This window comes from Mixophyes fleayi, chromosome 6 (assembly GCF_038048845.1).
Source record: "Mixophyes fleayi isolate aMixFle1 chromosome 6, aMixFle1.hap1, whole genome shotgun sequence".
Taxonomy (NCBI): Eukaryota; Metazoa; Chordata; class Amphibia; order Anura; family Limnodynastidae; genus Mixophyes; species Mixophyes fleayi.
The window spans coordinates 176,522,255-176,544,133 of NC_134407.1; the positions used below are offsets into that span (position 1 = coordinate 176,522,255).

The 21,879-nt window shown below is 40.1% G+C and overlaps 1 long non-coding RNA gene and 1 other non-coding gene across 2 annotated transcripts; one reads left to right on the top strand and one right to left on the bottom strand.

Annotated features, from left to right (window-relative positions):
- The first annotated feature begins 11,854 nt into the window (after positions 1-11,854).
- LOC142160495 (uncharacterized) lies at positions 11,855-21,039 on the top strand. Its single transcript, XR_012693241.1, has 4 exons — positions 11,855-11,940; positions 13,811-13,936; positions 20,282-20,422; positions 20,875-21,039. It is a non-coding gene; the product is annotated as an uncharacterized LOC142160495 (long non-coding RNA).
- Positions 16,886-16,957, bottom strand: TRNAC-GCA (transfer RNA cysteine (anticodon GCA)). Its single transcript has one exon. It is a non-coding gene; the product is annotated as a tRNA-Cys (tRNA).
- Positions 21,040-21,879: the final 840 nt, after the last annotated feature.

A 21,879-nucleotide genomic window follows, 5' to 3' on the forward strand; every position in this document is an offset into this window, starting at 1 on the left:
TAATAAGCAATAGCTTCCCTTTAAGGCATATTGGCAAAAGAGCCTAAGATCAACTAAGATGGAGCAGCAGAGATGCTAAACATACCCGTGTCATGTGGGAGATAATAAGGATCCTGTCCCCATTTTTCTGTCTCTTATTTGATTAGATCGTTACATTGATAAAAAAAAAACCAGAAAATTATCTTGGAAAATCAATAACTAGATCATTGTCTCGGGAATGACGTCTTTGTGAGACAGAAGGGGAAATGTTCCCAGGCATGCAACGATGCTTCTATTTTTATTTCAAAGTACCGCTATACATAGCACATACAGCTGGCCCATTATTATACAGGAATAGTAACGAATGTTATACATGTCTCACTTTACATATCATGACAGACAGTGGCCAGTACAAAGGGTTGTGTACGAACATGTTGACTTTCAGAATGTTGACACCATAATGTTGACATTCAGAATGTCGACATGTTTATTAACTGTCTTAGCATGCTGGCGCTTGTAGTACTACAATATACCTATGGCTGCCAGGGAATGCTGGCACTTGGGGAACCACAAGTGGCAGCATGCCCTGGCATCCAGGTCCTATGGGGCCTTTAGTGCACCAAAGAAATCCGTAAATAAAATACACACGCACCATTGTAAAAATTACTTTAATTGAAATATAGACACCCTTACACAAACCCTCATTTACCCTCTTTTTTACTCACCCTACATCCAGGACTCTTCATCTGTCATATATCCAAACAATCCTTGCTTGGCAAAACAAAACAAAAAACAATTACACAAACTAGCTCTAACGAGCTTCCGGTGCTAAGTGATATTTTAGCTGCCCTGGTTCTATTTATAACATGGGGATTTCCCACAGCTTAAATTTATTGCTTTACTGCATTGTGACAGCCGACTTTACAACCCTTTCAACATTTTAACCTTGTTGACCTAATGAATATGTTAACATTCTGAATATCAACGTGTTCATTGTCGACATTTTGACTACATCCCAGTAAAAAGACGAGTGTTTCATAGCCGTACGGTGAGTTGTACAGTGGAGGTCATGTGACGTGGAAGTGGGCTGCTCCCATTCTGTCTTAGTCTCTGCTCTATAACAAAGCGGAGAATAAGTCAGACAAGAGCAGTCTGCTGGGCGCCACAGGTGATGTCCTGCCAGACAGCCAGGTTCCCCCATACTGCTATAGAAAAGAATTATGCACCGCATGACATGGCTGTTATCACTCTCCATTTAACCCCATTTTACTGCCAGGGTGCTGAGAGGTTTGGTCTCCAATGTTACAGCAGGAAAAACATTTTATTTATTTTTCTACTCTAGTGAATGCTACATTGTTTTGTTTTGTTTTGTTTATGGGGCAAATAAGGATGTCTTTTGGTAGCATATTGCGCTGCTGCTATACTTCTTAGACATGGAGGGCCACATTTTTTGGCACTTGTATGGTGAAGGGCCATACAGCAAGGAGAGGGATAATATACACAGTAATAGTCTAATTACCACCAGTCTCAAGCCCAAGAGCCCAGATTCAAAACCCCATAATCACCAATCTTATGCCCACTATATGCAGCCCTCTGCCCAGCATTTCAAACTCATGCCCACAATATACAGACCTGCCCCAGGTAACTAGCCTCATATTACAATATACTGTAGTCAGTAGTGCTCAACGTTTAGAAATTGACACACATTAAAGGGTCTGGAGAATGCTTGTACTGGTGCTACCCCCCAAGCGGCACGGAGTCTAACGGAGAGGGAAGGGAGTTTGAACTTCGCAGCTCCCAACCCACAGGTTGCGGTTCTCTTAAGAGGTGACAGGTGAGACTGAGATGAGAACCAGAAACACAGAAATAGGAGTCATACAGGTAAGCTGGATCAGAATCACTGAAGGTCCTGGAGAGCGTTACCATTAGACAGTGGAAATGATACACAGGATGCAACAGTCTGCGTACTGGTACACAGGGGATACTGAAGACAGGATGCAATGGTCTGTGAAGTGTCACCATTAGACAGTGGAGATGACACACATACTGCGATAGTCTGTGGACCGATACACAGGAGACACAGACAGGAGTCAGGGTACAGGACGTTTGAACGAGAGATGAGACCTAAAGATCTGGCATCTTACAAGCGTATGAGCCCGTCAGTTTAGCGGGTCTAATGAGTGAAATCCAGAAGTATGTCCAATCCCTTTCTGCATGTGAGCCAAGCCACAGCTTGCTAAAATTCTTAATTTTGCCAACTGACTAAAAATGCAAATTTGTGACCACTTACTAATATTAAGTGCATTGTAAACATCAGTGTTCAGCTCAATGTGGATACATAGACCAATCGGCCACAACATTAAAACCACTGACAAGTGAATTATTATTATTATTATCATTTATTTGTTAGGCGCCACAAGATTTCCGCAGCGCCGCACATAGTACAAACAGTAGACTATACAGGGTATAACAGTACAGAACAATAAACAAAAAGTACCAATACTTCAGAAACTCCAGGCAGGCAGATGCAATAAACACGGAGCAGAAGAACGGGTAAGGAGACAGGAGGGAAGAGGGCCCTGCTCAGGCGAGCTTACATCCTAAGGGAGGGTAAACAGACCAGGCACAAGAGGAGCCAGTTGAGGCAATGGGAGAGAGGGGAGAATGAACAGAGGAGATGGGGGTTAAGTAGATGGTTGGTAGGCTTTGAGAAAAAGGTGAGTTTTGAGTGCACGTTTGAAGGAGCACAGAGTCGGAGAGAGGCGGATGGAGCGAGGGAGGTCATTCCAGTGAAGGGGGGCTGCACAGGAAAAGTCCTGGATTCTGGAATGGAATGGAAGTGAATAACATTGACTATCTAGTTACAATGGTACTTGTCACATAGTGGGATCTATTAGGCAGCAAGTGAACAGTTACTTCTTGAAGTTGATGTGTTGGAAGCAGGAAATTTGGGCAAGCAGAAGGATCTGAGCAACTTTGACACAGGCCAAATTGTGACGGCTAGATGTCTGGGTCAGAGCATCTTCAAAACAGCAGGTGTTGTGAGGTGTTCTCCATTTGCAGTGGTTAGTACCTTCCAAAAGTGATCCCAGTAAGGACAACTGGTTAACCGACGACAGGGTCATAGGCTCCCAAGGCTCAATGATCCACATGGGTAGCAAACGTTCAAAAATAATCAAACTACATTATAAAATATTGGCAACATAGGGCCTGAGTCATTAAGGCAAAAAAGGAGTAAATGTTCTCTGGGGCAAACCATGTTACAATGAAAGGGGTGCAAATCAGTTTATTATTTTGCACATAAGTTAAATACTGGCTGTTTTTTCATCTAGCACACAAATACTTGATAGCTTTATTATTACACTGAAATTTAAAGTTGATCTAGGACATGTCCTACCCCAACTATGAATCTGTCCCGACATTTTAAATTTACCTCCCCCTCCAATGCAACATGGTTTTGCCCAGGTGCAAATGTTACTCCTTTTTTATGCTTTGCTCTCCTTAATGACTCAGGCCCATAGTGTTTAATAATCACAGTCATGTCCACAAAATAAAACCGCTTCTTAATATATTTGGATATGTTGTATATGGACATAAACCCCTGACTTTGTGAAGATTCTGCTTTCATGACACCCCGAGATGATGATAAATCCTTTCAATGAGTGTTGTCTTATTGATAAATCCTTTCAATGAGTGTTGTCTTGAGATAAGACAGACTAATTACTTGTCTTTGTCAAATGTTTTATTTGCTTGCTATCAACTAGTGCATGTCTTCCAAGCAGTGAGGTCACAAGCCACCAGTTACTATCCCATCTGGACACATACAGTGTTAATACATCATGACATGTACAGCAGCTCGTGACGATTGCTCAATATCAATTGTTATCATTTGTTGAGTACACACCAAACAGACAGAAGCCGTGTTGTAGGGCTTTTCGGGGGGAGGCACAATTTTTGGCCAAGCAAAATTGTGATATGAGGAGCCCTAAGCTGAGATGAATTATAAAACATAAGAGACTAGTAAGCTTGACGCATTCCCATGATAAAGGCCGAAGACAATGAGTCAATCTTGAACGTGCACTTGAGGATAAGTTAGTAGGAAAGACAAGTACGGCGATAGACGGAGGCATGACAGCCCCTCCCCCTCCACCCTCAGTAGCGCTCGTTCATGCCTCCATTCTGCTATCCAGTTCTGGTTTTAATGAAAATGAAATGAGTGACAAAGATTGCTGTGACCCTTTTACAGAGCCAAGTGGAGCTGAATTTTGAAAACACAGGAACATAAATATTGGTGGGGGTGAAGGAAGCCAGATTTTAAACTAAGGATGTGTCAGTTTTTAACTAGATGTTGAACCCTTATACCCCATTCATACTGCACCAAAATCCCGGGTTTTTGCCGGGACGAGCTCAAACGACCCGGGTCTTGGTGCAGTATGAATGGTACAAGTGAAAAATCCCGGGTCTAATAACCCGGGTCTTCAACCCGGGATTTATCGTGGGGTAATTCCCGGGTCGGACCCGGGTCGCCTGCACTATGAATGGTGCAACCCGGGTTTTTGCATAGGAGAGAGAGAGAGAGAGAGAGAGAGAGAGAGAGAGAGAGAGAGAGAGAGATTGATTTTTTCCGTATTCCACCTTTCAGCCAATGAAAAGTGCTCTGGTGATGACTCCCACAAATTGCCAGGGCACAGACTTGTGCAGTATGAATGGGGTCAACCCGGGAAATTCCCGGGTCCGAGGTGCAGTATAATTGGTGTTTCTGAGCTGGGACGCTCCGAGCCCCTGCAAAAACCCGCCTTCAAAAACCCGTGATAATGCCGGGGCGGCAGTATGAAAGTGGTATTAATCAGGCCCTCCCTAGAAGAGGGCATTTCTAAGCGAATCAGACAAGCCTAATTTTGTCCTAATTTCACAAGTCTAAATGTTGGGAGGAATGATTACTGTGACATCACTGGTCCTGTGCTTGTTTATCAATCTACCAGTCAACATTTCTGCACTGCAAAGATGCAGTGCTGTCACTCACAATCTGCCTGCTAAATTGCAGAGGCACCTCCCTCCTTAACATAGAGTTCATGTATGTAGGCAGTATGGTGGCTTAGTGGTTAGCACTCCTGTCTCACAGCACTGGGGTCATGCGTTTGATTCCTGACCATGGCCTTATTTGTGTGGAGTTTGTATGTTCTCAAGGTGTTTGTGTTGGTTTCCTCCCACACTCCACAAACATACTGGTAGGTTAATTGACTGCTATCAAAATGACCCTAGTCTCTCTCTCTCTGCATGGTAGGGAATTTAGACTGTAAGCTCCAATGAGTCAGGGACCGAGTGTGTGTGTTCTCTGTATAGTGCTGCAGAATTAGTGGCGCTATATAAATAGCTGATGATGTATAAACACTCCAGTGTTTGCATGTATATGCTTAATGTAAAAAAAAGTGTCTTTACTTTCTTTTAAAGTTATAAAATTCCTTTTCATATTGCATTACCTTGTATTTTAAGTTTAGTGCAGACTTGTCCACTTTAAAACATGGTTAAGTGGCAAGTTCAGGAGGGACTGGCATGGCAATTTGCATTTTTTTGGCCCGGCCCACCCGGAGAGCAGGCAAGTATTGTTTAGTGGCCAATTAGGAAGTTTTGCTTAAAAATAACCTTTCTGATAAGATAAATAAAAGTTGTTAATTTTCTTTTTTGTTTTCTCTGTACTATTGCAATAACAGCCTTTTTACAAAACAAGTGTTGCTATTATCAGCTTTCAGTCAGATGATGCAAAATATTACTCAGAAGGTCATGCGGTTTGTCTGAAAAGTTAATGTTAGGTTCTACCTATTCACCGGTTGTCCTTTCACTGTGCAGTGAAAATGACTAATGCTAATCAATACAAGTAATAAGCCTTTCAATGAAAAATTACACCCTTGGGTCTCTTAAAACTTTTATTACGCAAATCATTGAGGATGGCTGTTGTAAATACATACTTGAAAAGTCTAGTTGGTTTTGGAAAACAGCTAATTAAAAGTTTTCTTTTCTATATCAGCTACAAGGAACAAGCCATTTGGTTTACGTATATGTATAGGAAGACACTCTCACACTTCTCCAATGAAAGTGCACTTTCAGGAAGAATGCATTAAAATGCAACAAAGAGTTTTTAATGGTTTGGGGACGTATAACCGATGCTGACATTGCAGACAGAGTAAATTCCTACAAAATAATGCCGACTGTACTAAACCTGATAAAAAGGAAATGCAGACTTAACTTAAAAAAGGCACAGTAGATCCCCCATGTCTGGTACACGACTGGTATATTTTACTATTGAAGGAAATGACGGCACTTGGTATTTTTGTCACTGATGAGGGTGACCTTAAAATTTTCGATATTAAAGCGGCAATGCCATTTTTCACCGAATTCACAATGTAATTAGAATCCAATTACAATCCATTTACAGTCCAATAACCCTATACCTATCCCTATCCCTAACCCTAACCCCTAACCGTAACCTTTAAATTATATTGTAAATGTGGCGAGTGATGGTATTGCCGCTTTAAATCCAGAAATGTGACTGTCGCACAGATCAGTGACTTAAATAGCAAGTGCCAGCATTTCCTTCAATGGCCTAATATACCAGTTGTGTACATGTCGGGGATCTACTTTATCTTTTTGAAGTTAAGTCTGCATTTTCTTTTTAACGGGTTTATTACAATCGGCATTATTTTGTAGGAATTTAGTTTGTCGGTAATGTGACTATCACTACTGTGACTACCACCGTTTCTAATAGTGTAGTACTGTAGTTTACATAATTGCATTGATCACTTTACCAAGCGGTATTTACTATTTTTCATGCTCTAAGGTGAATTTGCTATATAATGCTAATAAGAAGTGCATGAAAAGTGCGACTTAAAACAATAAAATAAATAAACGTTCATTGTGGGGTTCCTGCTTTGAAATTGAAAATGTACATTCAAAAATCCATGAACAATCATGTATACCTCTACTTATTATCAGTATACAAGGCCTGCTATGATCCTGCACACCACTGAAGCCACCAGATGGTACAACATTCCATTGCCTCAGATACCAGTGGTGTGAGTTGCCCTTCAACATGATCAGACCCGACTGACTGTCCTCCCAATCAACCCTGCCAGAGACCTTATACATCATTGGCTACCACAGCTATATTCCGGACTTCACCCCTTTGATGATCGTGACTGTCTTTTTGCAATCGTTCAGCATTCGTGTGCACAAGCCTTTAGGTTACAAGTAAGGGCCATTATATTTCGCTGCGGTCTACCTTAACATCACTGTTTAGATTCCCTCTAAAACCTCTGCCACCACACCATCATCAAGTGTTCTGCCAGGGCCTTCAAAGAGACTAGGGCCTTTCACCATCATGCCCCCCATCATAGTGGTGACCTACTCCCTGTTTAGCACTCAGCCCTGCAGACCTACCTGTCCGCTACCCTCATTTCACACTGAGGCGTACATCCACCACTCTGCTTGCACTCCCTCTGTACCCCCTGTCAACACGCCATCATGACTGTTTGCTCAGTACCTTAACAACATGCTCCAACTCGACATTCCTCTAGTTTGCTCACAACTGTCCATGTCCCTTCACAATCTCTCATCACCTGGTCCATACCCCAAACTTTACTGTCTTACACCTGTTCTATTCCCCAAACCTACTGTCACTCCTCTCCCTCATGCCATACGATTTGTACACCAAACATCAGCTCCTTTGTCCTAACAGTCAAAATGTTGAGGGGTGTGACTCGTTCACCGATGCTCTGTGGTATGTGGCAATGCCCTGTTGTAACCAGCCACACCCACTTTTGTGTGTACACACTACACCCTGATTGGACATTTCCAACCTTGGGAGGTATGACGTTGTTATACAGTTAAAGCCAAATGCATATGGAAATGCTTCTTAACCCACAACTCACTGAATTTACAATGCACTCCTATTGTGTCACACATCGAAGTCCAGCAGTTGCTTTTCAAACTCACTGTCCGGCACGCTCACTCTATTTGTCCCTCCGCTCCAGGCGATATAATAATAATACTTTGCACAACAGAAGGTGCATGGCCTTTTAAGAAGCCTGAACCTGTGATCAGGTGTTCTGTCCTGAGACCCGCCCTGCTTTTCAGCTCAGCTATTTAAACCTGCTCAGTGCACAGGCCTCAGTATTTGGCTCCATATCTTTACTCCAGTATTCTTGTGTAACTTGTGGCTGAATACTGTGTATCCTGACCCGGACTGTTCCTGACTGTTCTTCTGTCTGTCCTTTGGTACAGTGTATTCCCAATTGTTGCGGACCCGGCTTGTTCTGACAATTCTTCGGTTTCCTGATTTGGCATTCTGCAGTCCTTGGTGTACCAGTACCGGCTACATTGACTAATCTCTTGCACTTGATACCAGCTCGTCTCGCCTTGAGGCAGCGCAGAGAGCCGTGACTTGTGAACTTACCTGCACCTAAGCCCAAACCTCCTTGCGGGGGTCCCTGGTGAAAACCTCTGCACCTCTGTTACTGCCAGCACTAATACATACATTTTTACTAACATGCCAATCTCTAGCCAGAGCCCAGTGGGCTGCTACATGCAGCCTCTTTTGCCAGGATATTCCGGTTCGGCAAATCAATTTAGTTCATCACCTTTAAAGGTTTGTGTGAGCTGGACGGCCAAACACAAGCCATAACCTCCTACTTGCGGCTTGTGATTGGCCAGGGCTGTAAGAGGAAATAAAGGAGTGACAAATGTTATTAAAACCTTTCAGTAGGTGGTAGTTCAGCTTTAATGTTCATGAACATATCTGCATAAACAATCCATGCCATCTTTCGCCAGCTAATCTTCTACTGCATTTTACCTGTAATGTCTAAAAGAATGAAACCATGGATTCAGGGGGGTCACTTAAAGTGCATCTGTATTGACAAGTTAGAGCTACTTTTGCAGGTCAGCACATGCAAATGTCCACATTGAGCTAACGGTCCATCTGCACATAAATTCATTAGTGCACGTATCTGCCGATTTTGAGCGTATTGTACTCAAATTCATTCTGTGCATGCCCAGAATACGGAGTTACGGGCAAAAAACACAGAGATAAGGCTGTGTATGCAAGTAAAGTACGTGCGAAAGGGAGAGTAGGAGGCACCTACGACAGTGTTGCCATATTTGCCGCACAAAAGAGGTGTGCCAAACTTAAGTGCACGCAGCCACAGTCTACGGCTGTGAAAGTAAGTTGTTTTTATGCCGTATCTGTTGTATCAACTCAGAAGCTAGTCTAAGTCCAAGCCAATATTGACAGCGCTGGGTAAACACAGCTGCCACTCTCGTCATCTGATGCCACAGCAGACCATACACCTGCATACACTTCTCTCATTACAAACCATTATAAAAGACTTGCCAATACACACTTACAATTGTTCTGAGTTTAAAGAGGAAGGAGAATTGTAGACGATTATATATAAAGTGTACTTTACCTGACTTATTTGTCTTGAGTGGTATGTTTTCTGTGTCCTATGCATTGTGTGTTTTTTGTTTTTATTTTTGTCTAAACTGTATTTACTCATTTATGTGCCACATTAACAATGCTTCTCTATTTTAATATATGTGCCTGTTGAATAGTTTTTCACATGCTACATTGCATTTTTTTTATATACCTTATCTTTGGTAAGATGCTTGTATGTGTATGTTTCAACTTGACAAAATTAAAGGGGTTTTCTTTTTTGTTTTTACTTGCCTCCCCCCCCCCCCCCCCCCGCCTCCTTCAAACAGATCTATCATGGGCCTCATGATGCCAGAAGTAGGTTTAAGCATGTATTAACTCTTTAGCATACACGCAAACTGCAAAGCTTGCATAACGTTACAAAGGTTGCATTTCCACTGGATCAATGTCTAGGCTATATGTAAGACTTGGCCTAGTGAATAATTTCCAAAAGTGTATTATTTTAAACAGAAAAAAAATAAAAACATCAAATACCACACATTAAATATAAACACAAATATTTTATGATGTAAGTTACATCACTTTTTTTTTCTTTTTCCATGTGGCTGTGTGGATTTTTTTGGTCTGGCTTCTGGTCACCTGTGATGTGGTAGGCTCAGGAGAAGAAGCAGAGGTCATTGGGTCATCATAGAGGTACCATGGGTGTGCAGAAGGGGCCGAAGGGTAGGCAGGAGGGTAGACAGGTAGGCCCTGTTGGGGCCGAGGGTGGCCCCAACAGTTACTATTGCAGCCTAACAGCAAATCCTAATGCTGTTAGCTGCCTGTCAGTTAAGCTGCTGTTCTTAGTTTGGTCTCGTGAGATTATCACATCTCACAAGACTGTATTAAGAACTGTCCACAATGACAGTCGGCTTTGCTGCCAGGCCATGTGTCCACAAAGAAGAAGATTTCTGCAGTGCTGGAGCCCAGTGGAGAAGAGGGAGGAGCAGGGCCTGAAGATTGCTGCAGGAGAGGTAGGTAAGTGCTATGTGCTGGTGGAGGGGAGTGGGGGGGAGGTGATAAAATGGTTGGGACGGATTGACGTCTGGTGGTGGGTAGGTGATGAAATGGCTGGAGGGTCATGAATTGGCCACCGGGGATTAAGACACATTTATGCATACACTCATTTTACTAATGTAATAAATGGGCAAGTGGAAGGTATGAGGGAGGAGCTGAGGGTTTAATGAATTGGCTCAAAGAGAGGGTGAAGAATTAGCTGGGGGAGCTGGTGATGAAATGACTGGAGGGATGGGGGGGTGAAATGATCAGAGGGTGGGTGATGAATTGGCTGGGGGATAGGTGATAAAATTGCCAGGGGGCCATGAATTGGCCACTGGAGTGTGATGAAATGGCTTGGTGGGTTGATGAATTGGCTGCTGGTGGTTTATGAACTGGCTGAGGGGGTTGATGAAATGGCTAGGGAGGGCGGTTAATGAAATAGCTGGTAGGGGGGGCATGATCTCTGTATTTTGTGGCGTTCAGGAGGATGCTCTCTAAAGAGCCTAATCATTCAGGGTTTGTTGCATTATAATACAATATTTGCACATTTTCAAAACAGGACCCCAACGTTCCAGAAACCAGCTAGTTGTATAAGTTTGAATGCTGGAGAATACACCTGAATTTTCCTTTAATGATTTGAGGGGGGACGCTATGGGGGTGTTAGTCTGGGAGAACTGGAACCCTTAATCGAGCCCTGAAAAGTCCTTACCAACCCACAATTTAGTTACTTGATATTGTATATACAGTTGCTAGCTAGCTGAATGCAAACATTTGTTTTCAGGAAATTGAAAGAAATAGCATGTATATACTGTAAAACTAATGAACCTAAATCTACACATAGCAATGTCAAGAATGTGAGTAGAGGATAGTGGGGGAATCACCTACCCAGAATCATTATCTATAAAGGGATTGTCGTTATTTCTGTAAATGCCGGTCGTGTGTTCTTCACTGTGATCAGCCGAGAGAGGTATATAGAGGTGGGAACGTTCAGAGCTTTAGAGGACAGCATCTGATTGGACAGTTACAAGCGATAGGTGTTTATAGCAAGTTGGGGGTAGGAAGGATGTTGAACTACCATTCCTTGCTCTGTACAAGCATTTACACTGGTTCTAACCATCAAAGTATAATTTACTTTATACAGTATACTATATGTAAAATGTATAGAATACACATACATTTATAATACGTATATCAAAGGCAAATGTAGAATACCTGCTCAGAAAATGATGCCCTGAATAGGTACATGTTTCTGAGAGTTTATGTCTCTACTTACTGTATTACAATTATTTATAAGACAAACAGATAGAATAAGACAAGACAGATCTGACAAATAACAGGCAGAATTGTCAGGTGTGTCCCCCTCCTTTCCACTCCACTCCCTCCCACCTATCTTCCTCTCATTCCATCCTCCAAGTTACAGAGTGAGGAATATATAAAGGGATGGTCGGCAAATCCTCCAAGATCTCACAACTTCCATCTGATATACAGGAAATCTGCAGGTTGGTAACTCTTAAATCCTTTGCTTGTTTCACATCTTTGACCAAATATGTATTAGGTGACATATAAGAAGATGGTTAAGACATAGTGTCATATTATATAAGTAATATTATGTGTTGTGAAATTGTTATTGTGGTATTATATGCTCATTGCCTAAAGTGTATTTATTCAAACAATAATAATAACTCAAAATGTTTGTGCATAAGAGTAATTATTATTTTTAATAATAATAATAATAATAATAATAATAATAGTAATAATAATTACAATAATAATAATAATAATAATAATAATCTCTATTTCTAATGGTAATTCCATAATGCACACAAATAAACCTAACTAAATAATACAAAAATAAATAAAAATAATAAACGATTTAATGGTCTTCTTCTGGCATTGGAAATTACTTGATTAACATAACATTAATTATTGTAACTAATGTAATATAATATAACAAAGTATGATACAGTGTGATATAAAACATTTAAAGGAATCACAATATATATTTGTTGATTATATTAAAAGGGATATTATATTGGAAACAATACCTGTTGCCAAAACGTTGTCACAATGCTAAATGAATACTTCATCTAAAAGTTATTGTTAGAAATATGAAGTTTTTTTGCACTTATTTATGATTTTTACCCCTTTTTGATGTACTGTCTATAATTACCTCTGAGAAAAGCAACATGGCAGCTCCCAGGTAAGAACAAGTCTTTAATCTGGACACCAATTATCCAGAAGGTAGGAAAACCAGAATGAAGACAGAAAATTAATTCCCCCTATTTGGTAATGTCAAACACACAGAAACAGCAATCTATTTATCATAGGGAAAACAATTTTCTTTGGAGATCGGCTTCCAGTGCAGTGGGCAGTAATGCAGGATCACGCATGGGCGGAAGGGACCCAGTAGACCGGACGGCATTGCCAGCATCGCTCAGCTGCCCCTACAACCTTTTAATGAGAAATAGCGGGATTCGGCAATAGAAAATCTCTTCTATTGCTGCTTTTTGCTAATCACTCTGCACTTCCTTCTATAATCACTACTATATTATTAAATAAGGAACGCAATGTTTGGAGGGCTGTTGGGAAAGATGGGTAATTTATAAAAACCAGGTTAGTTCATTTTGGACCTGGTACTTTAAATTACATAAAACCTCTTATACTTAGCTGTATTTAATTGCTAATTTATCATATATTAAATGGCACCTACATGATGAACTTTTTTTAGGAAACCATACATGAAAAGCACTAAAACATTATGACAGAGAGACACCACATATGGTATTAAAGCAGAGATAAACACTTTAGTTATAAAACTATATCTACCATAAAGGCAATCCAGGCACATGCCTAGGGCAGCAGAGAAATGTTTTTACGCTGATTTTATTTCATACTTGTCAACTTTGGAGATTCCCCCCTCCGGCCGAGCTCCAAAGTTGGCCGTGTCTTGGGCGTGGCCACACTAATCGTGTCATTAGGCCCCGCCCCCTGCCATACAATACCAATCGTGGGGGCAGGATGACGCGATTAGACCTGTCCCCATCCACAACAAAGCAGGCAGGATTCAGAGGTTGTCCTGCTCTCCCGCGAGAGCTCCCAAAATTTGCGAGTCTCCCGGACATTCCTGGAGAGTAGGCAACTAAGTTTTATTTCCTATCCTTGCATTTATTCTTTATGTGCCATGGTCTTTTCCTATCACCTTTTCCCTCCCTGTTATATTAATGGAGGAAGTAGTGGGAGACAGGGAGACCCTGAGCATGTGAGATGGACAATTTTAGTAATTTTAGTCATTAAATCATAATACCTAGGGTAGGTTCATCCCTAAATACAGCATTAATTATACCTAATTATAATTGCTATTACACACAGGTGAAAAGAAGTCAGAAAATGAACCCCTCCATTCTGGGACTGTTTTATCTGCTGCTGTGTGTCCAGAGTCGATCTCTGCGTAATGAACATTCAAATGCGTTGGACTTGTCAGAGAACAGAGATCTGGTGAGTCCATTTGGAACTAGGTTAATAGTTTACTAAGTTAATTTTCTCAAATAAACATATTACATTATGTTTAGTATTGTATTGTCTACTCAACAACAATCATCTAGATTTTCTCAGAAGACTATCCTTAGACCTCGGAGCTTAGAGAATTAAATTTCTTCCTCAATAATCCCTAAAGAACTACCTATTGGCCACGTTTAATTTTCATGGCAGCCATCCTAGGGGTAAATGTATCAAACTGAGAGTTTTCCGGCGGGTTTGAAAAACCAATCAGATTCTAGCTATCATTTATTTAGTGCATTCTATAAAATGACAGCTAGAATCTGATTGGTTGCTATAGGCAACATCTCCACTTTTCAAACCCGCCGGAAAACTCTCAGCTTGATACATTTACCCCCTAATCTTTTTCAGATATTTATTTTTATTCATTTACTTTTATCTGTTTCTACCTGTGTGGTTTTGGTAGTCTTTCCCTAATGCCTGCATCAACTGCAAATGGGATGTATGTGGATGCAGACGTTATAATAACTTAAACGGACAGATTACTCCTACAACTTTAGTTTTGGGAGATAAATGAGGGGTTAATTATAAATGTTCATTTCAGTTTTTAATAATAACATAGGCAGATACAATTCAGTACTAGCATAGATTGTAGATGTATTTTATTCCTTATATTCACTATTAATGACATGCAAATATAACAACTGCAGTGAAATATAAGCTTAGTAATAAACAATGTATTTTACCTCCATGGTTTGTATCTGATATGTCAATTTGTGATTTAGTGGTTCTTTACATAAAGGGGTTGTTCCTAAACAGCAGTAGGTTGGAGTTTGATGTAATTTTCTTATTGTTTCCCACTGCATAATTTACACCCGTCAAGCTAGGCACATATTGACTTTTCAGAGGGTAACTCCAGGTACTGGGAAGTGGGTGTGTACCTTGAATAGCGCTAGGTAGACCAGTAGGCACACCTGCACACATAAAGAATTTCTGAGACTCTTTGCGGTTCATAAATGACACATTGTAACATCATTTTCATTACTCATTATTACAGAAGGATTCCATTCAAAACTAAACTAAGCTTTAACAACATTTTTGATATATTTGGTCCAGCAATCTCCCAAGGGTTCCAACAGCTTCACTTTGCACAAGTGTGCATTTAAATGACTGGAGGAATCAGGTTGTTGTATCTTGCAGAGTATTGAACAGGCACACTGGTGCTCCTAGTTTTGCAGATCAGTGTTAAAACAAGATTTAATTTAGCGGAGTGAGACTACTGAAATGAGATAGAGGGCTGGAGATGGTATGACTTAGTCACATACCTTGCCATGTGGAGGGGTGCACAGACATTTTCTTCAAACACACAGAAATGCCACATTTAAATAAGACAATCCTGATATCTGCTGACGCACATGATTAAGCCTCAAACCTGGCTAAATTAAGCAGTATTTAAAGAGCAACATTGAAAAGTTTAGTTCAATAAAAGGCATGGTCCTAAAATTGTAGCAGGTTGGGCTTTTCATGTGGCATTTAAACTTTTGCACAATTAACCTCTTTGAATTTTTTAATCCCGTACTCCAATGCACACTGTTAGTGCCATCCAGAGATGGCACTTTAATCTTCGCTGGGGGGAAAATCTAGTTGCTCCAGTGCAAAACCAAGATGTTTAGTGCTTCACATACAGTGCATGTAGTAAACAATGTTTACAAGTATGGTGTCCACCTGTCATAACTATCAAACAGCATTCTAGCCTGTAGGAGTTTGGTTAATTAATAATATTGTGACCCCTGGTGGAATATTCACTAAACTGCGAGTTTGAAAAAGTGGAGATGTTGCCCATAGCAACCAATCAGATTCTAGCTTTTATTTATTTAGTACATTCTACAAAATGACAGCTAGAATCTTTTCTTCACTTTTTCAAACCTGCAGTTTAGTAAACATACCCCCTGGAGTCACAATGTTGCCACCCCAAAGGTACTGGTACAATGGACAGGGGCGCTTTAGCCCTCACTCAACACTTTGCTGAATATAAAAGAAAATGTTTTTTTCTTTATTTTTGATATGTTGTAGTCAAAATAGGGGGAAAAAAACAAAGACTTACCCATAAAAAACAACCCACCCACACACTATGACCTATGCCTAATAGCTATAGCTGGGAGTAACTGGTACTTCACTTCACTGCCTGGCCAATCACAAGGGTCTTCCCATGATTGTATGTACCAACCAACAAATCACATGCATAGGAAAACAGTTGGCTGGGTGGTGGAGGGAAGTCCTGAGAAACCCCATATATAGTCTGTGTAGCCATCATGCGTTGGTTAGTGGTGTGCAGATTAGTCTTGTATATGGGGATTTTGTGTTTGTTTGCTTGTTTGTTTTATTTTCCCATTTGAACTACGAAAAAGCAATAGAGAAGAAAAAAAATGTTTTTTAATATTCATTAAAGTGGTGAATGTTGGTATTGGGGAGACTTTTACTCAGTGAACGTTTTTTAAAAGTTGTGAATGCGTCTTCTATTTCTACCTCTTCTGGTATAATGGGCAGTTGTCTTTCAATCTTGTTAATTACCCCAGACACACAGCCCAGGTGCACTTGCGCAAATTGAGGCACACAACAAAGTTGCATCTTCCATTTATTTAATTCCTGGATTCACATTAGGCCTCTAAAAGTCATTGTTTTATACATTGCAGATTGTAATGGATTAAAATAAAAGAAAGAATCCACTAACAATAGCAAAGTAATAACAAAAATAGTATCAAGCACCTGGGCATCTGAAATAGACTAAAATTATGCATTATGCAGTTATTATACATTTTCATTAGACATTCTGATAACATAATATCAACACTTAAGCTGCTTCCTTCTGAACTGTTGCTGATCAGCCATAGATATGAAAATGGAGGCATCATTTATTAAATAGATAAATGTAGTATATAAGAAAAATTAAGGGGGCACTCGGATTTGAACCAAGGACCTCTCGATCTGCAGTCGAATGCTCTACCACTGAGCTATACCCCCTGTGTGTCTTTGATGGCTAAGCTATAGACAAAAGGTTAGGTGTTAGTAGTGTGACTCGGCTATTTGTTCAGTACTGTTTGCCTTTACTGCTGATTACATGGTTGTTTCTCATGGAAGAGAAAAAACTGGTTTGCCCAAGCACAAAGCTCTAATTTGTGAAAGCAGAATACATTTTGACAATTGCCTAAAATTGTTCATGTTAAAAGTTTTATAGAGTACTACACAAAACCTTTAATAAAGATGACATTCACAAGTTATTTGTAACTAAACTGCTATATACAGGGCAGAAAAGAGAAATTTCAAGCCCTTGTACAGTAACTTTGTGAGACCCCCCCCCCCTCCACAGGGGGAAAGTTAAAGGGGTGTGTGCTGCTGCCATGTGGCAATGCTGCATTTCTGGTGGCGTGGTCAACATGGGGCATGACGGTGCTTTTAATGGGAGCAATGGGAGCATTACAGGCGCACTCCCTGTCTACACTATAACTGTTCCCTTTTACAAGGTTTTGGATTCTACCTGCCATAGTGAAAACCTGCATGAGTCTGCTCATGGCAGGACTGGTGCTTCTGTGGACTAGGTGCGGAAATATAACATCCCCCCTCCCTCACAGGCTACCATCCCTGTGCTTAAAAGCACTGGGAATCTTCCCTACCAGTCTTGGCTACATTAAGTTACATAAATAAATGTACTGTTGGCTTTGAGTGGCTGAAGTCACGTTCTTTAGGAAACTCTTTTGTTTTGAGCAATACATGTCTATTATATGAGGATCAAGCCTTGGCTCATTAATTTGCATGCATTTAGTATCTATCTTAGATTGGATTTAAAATAAATATTGATTTTACATTGATTTTCCTCTTATCATTACAAAGGCACACTATATACTATATAGATCAGTGATTAAAATGTAAATTTAGAAGTGGCGGTATGGAAAATGTAAGTAAATGGAATGTGAGCGTTACAATGAAGGCAGTAGGAGAAGTGGTGGTATGCATACCACTGTGTACCAGCCCACTTCCTCCACTGACTATACTGTAATAATACAATTTGTAGATTATGCATTTCTGGCAAAAGTCTGGTCAGTGTTGTTTCTTGGTAGATAGTCAGTACAAAGGAAGTATTGTTTTTAGTAAAGCCCAAGTATATTTCATTTAAAAAAAGAGTCTGTAAGATAGTTGTAAACAGGGGAGGGCCGGCAAATTGTAGCCCAGGGGGCAAGACTCGATTCAGCAGCGTATTTTAATTGGAATAAATGCAGGTGGCCCTGTGACCCAACCCAAGGTAGCAAACTATGGGACCGGCCCGGGGGGGGGGGGGGGGGGGGGGAGGATGTCTCCCTACCCCCCAGCCCAGCCAGCCCCTGTAAAGTCCTTAATTTGATTTTTAGAGCTCATTCAAATGACTTTTTTAATGAGAAGTCTGAGATACATTTAATGAGCAGACATCAACAGCTTCCTGCACTTCACTACTTAATGGATGTAATAGGGTAAAACTGAATCCATCCTTGAGATTATAGGAGCAAACTATCTCCTTTGTCCCAGTCCATTAGACAATCTGGCCAAATCGCAAGACCCTTTGTGTGGTCGATGACACATAAGATGCTTTTAAGGTAGGTTACGTCAGCTGCACAAAAAGGTGGCTTCCTTTAAAAGCATGTGATTCATTAAACTTTTCTTCTTTTCAACAAAACAAAGTATCAACAATGCTGCATATCGATCTCTAATAACTTATTGTGGCATGAAAGCTGGAGTCACTGCCACACGGACAATGCTCTATCTTTTGATGGCTAAGAACTGTCATCTCAAGTGGCGCACTGTTCAAGGGAGGCTCGCATCTCATATACTGCACAATCCTAGTATGACTGGAGACACGTGTGCAAACTGAGACCCGAGAGAAGCACAGAAACTGTAGAGTTGTCTATAAATACCAAAAGTAGATACTTTCTCTTCAGCTTCTACACATACTCATAGTTCCCTGACTAATATATGTCTTATTAAAGGACCCCTCATATCAACTTCTCACTTTGAACCTTTCTTTCAACAGTGAACCTAGGTTGTTTCCCTTTTCTTATGCTCCTTGTTACCGTTCCCAAGTACTAGAATATTATATAAGTTAATTTTTTTTTTTATGACAATACAGTTCAGATACATATAATTACCAGGCTCACTGCTTCACTGTTTTAAATAGACACCTCCAAGCCTTTAGATGTCAGTGTTATACAGTTTCCGTGCTTCTTTTCCCCAGGTTGACCTCCACGTCAATCATGTACAGTGCATGTATCTAATATATAAAAGCCTAGTGGCGTGTGTTAGTGTGTGTGTGTGTGTGTGTGTGTGTGTGTGTGTGTGTGTGTGGAAAAAACTAACGGGTGACAGAGTGCTCAAGCTGCAGCGCCACCTGCTGGGCAGAGTTATATACTACACTGACCTACTAAATTCTTAGCATTATCTAATATATAAAAGCCTAGCGGCGTGTGTGTGTGGCGATGAAGATGACAAGAACCTTTTTAACACCTTAAGTAGCTTGACTTGACTAGAATGTCATGCACGGGTTAACTTGTATATAATATATATATGACCAGGAAAAAGCTAGAAGACACACATAACCTGTGGAGGGCAGGTGTCCCTATTATTATTTTCTGATTTAAACTGTATAAAAATGACCTATACATTTAGTTGTACATCTTTCCTTTCTAGGCACCAATATATTTGAGATATATGAGATACAAGCACTGCCATAATTACACTGGATGCATAACCTTTACCATTACTGAAACACTGTCTCTCACTCTTGGCCCCAGACACTGCTCTCCTCTTATCCTAGAGGACATGTATACGTCACTTTTGCAGGAGTCTCTTTTTGTTTAAAGAACTAAGGGCCTGATTCATTAAGGATCTTAACTTGAGAAACTTCTTCTTTCAGTCTCCTGGATAAAACCATGTTGCAATGCAAGGGGTGCAAAGTAGGTTTTTATTTTGCACATAAGTTAACTACTGACTGTTTTTTCATGTAGCACACAAATATCAACCTTAAATTTCAGTGTACAAATAAGCTATCAAATATTTGTGTGCTATGTGAAAAAACAGTCAGTATTTAACTCATGTGCAAAACAGAATACTAATTTGCACCCCTTGCATTGTAGCATGGTTTTGTCCAGGATACTGAAATAAGAAGTTTCTCAAGTTAAGATCCTTGATGAATCAGGCCCTAAGTGAGGTCATGAATGTCCATGTTAGAGTGACCATAGATCTCCTTTACCATAACTTGATCTTAGGGAAATCTCACAAAGTATATACCAATAAAGCAAATCTATTCACTTTTCTTTGCAGTTTTTAAGTGCATTGCAAGCATATTTCAGCAGAAGAGGCATCCAAGTTGATAGAACAGCTCCATCATTTATTATCTTATCTTCAAAGCCTCGTATCAGCAGAGCTTCTTTCCTCGATGAAGACAGCCTTTTAGAGACTCAAGTAAGTGCTGGTGGCTCTGAGAAGGACATTTAGTGGGTAAGTTGTCCTTTTGAAGAGCAGCAACAGCTAATTGGTGTATGGCTTCTAAAGGAAGAATTAAATAAAACAAAACTTTGTATTGTAAAAAGAATTTGAGAAACATATATATTGCCTTGATAAAGGATGAGACACATCTATAACAATGCCTGGACTGCTCCATAATGAGTTACAGCCATTATGAAAATCTTTGTGTGGGAGGGGGGGGGGGATTATACTGCTTTGTTCTCATAAGAAGATGTCCGCACAAGTGTTTTGTTGAGTTGTCTGTGTGGACAAAATAGACGATACAACAAAGAGGTCAATGGATCTCTGGATGCATTTGGAAGACAACTCAAGAAACCTCTCATGTGGCCATTAAGGGGCTCTCTATTAATCCTGTGTATTGACATAAAATATTCCTTTTTTCATCCCAGGGAAATTTCTTCTAATCCACGTCCTGTGACCCCAGAGAAGATCGCGGTGGACACACAAAGTTTTGTGTTTTTTTCATTACATTATTTATTTATTTATAGTAACACATTTCAAATGGAACTAAAGCCCAATATAATATATATTACCTAATAAAGTTTCACATGTAATCAGTCCTCATTTATATTATTGATATAAGCCTGCCTTACACATATTGGGCCTGATGCATTAAGGCATGCAAAACAAACATTTTGTGCATTTTTATAAAAATGAAAATAAATCAGGTATGTGCACTTCCGTATCTACAGATACATCTGTTAATAAATACAGGTCTAGGTACGCTCTGCTCTAACAGACAATACACTGCAGGATGCAATGTCCCAAAATATAAAGTCCCTAAAGAACGCACAGAAAAAAAGGAATTAATGTGATCTGTTAATAATATAGGGCCTGATTCATTAAGGATCTTAACTTGAGAAACTTCTTATTTCAGTCTCCTGGACAAAACCATGTTACAATGCAAGGGGTGCAAATTAGTATTCTGTTTTGCACATAAGTTAAATACTGACTGTTTTTTCATGTAGCACACAAATATCAACTTTAAATGTCAGTGTACAAACAAGCTATCAAGTATTTGTGTGCTACATATAAAAACAGTCAGTATTTAACTTATGTGCAAAACAAAATCCTAATTTGCACCCCTTGCATTGTAACATGGTTTTGTCCAGGAGACTGAAATAACAAGTTTCTCAAGTTAAGATCCTTAATGAATGAGGCCCATAGTCATTAATGACGAAACGTTAAAAAATGAAAAAAAAATGTATTTCCTCCCATAAAATACATGTACTTGGATGCTATGAATGTCTACTGTACTTAAAATGCATTTTTACAGTAGCTCCTGATTGCAAATATATGTTGTAGCCTGCACACATGTCATCACTAGTAACCGCCACTTACACCTGACCTGTAGCTGGCGCAAGTGATACATCAGAAAAATAAATTGGACGTTG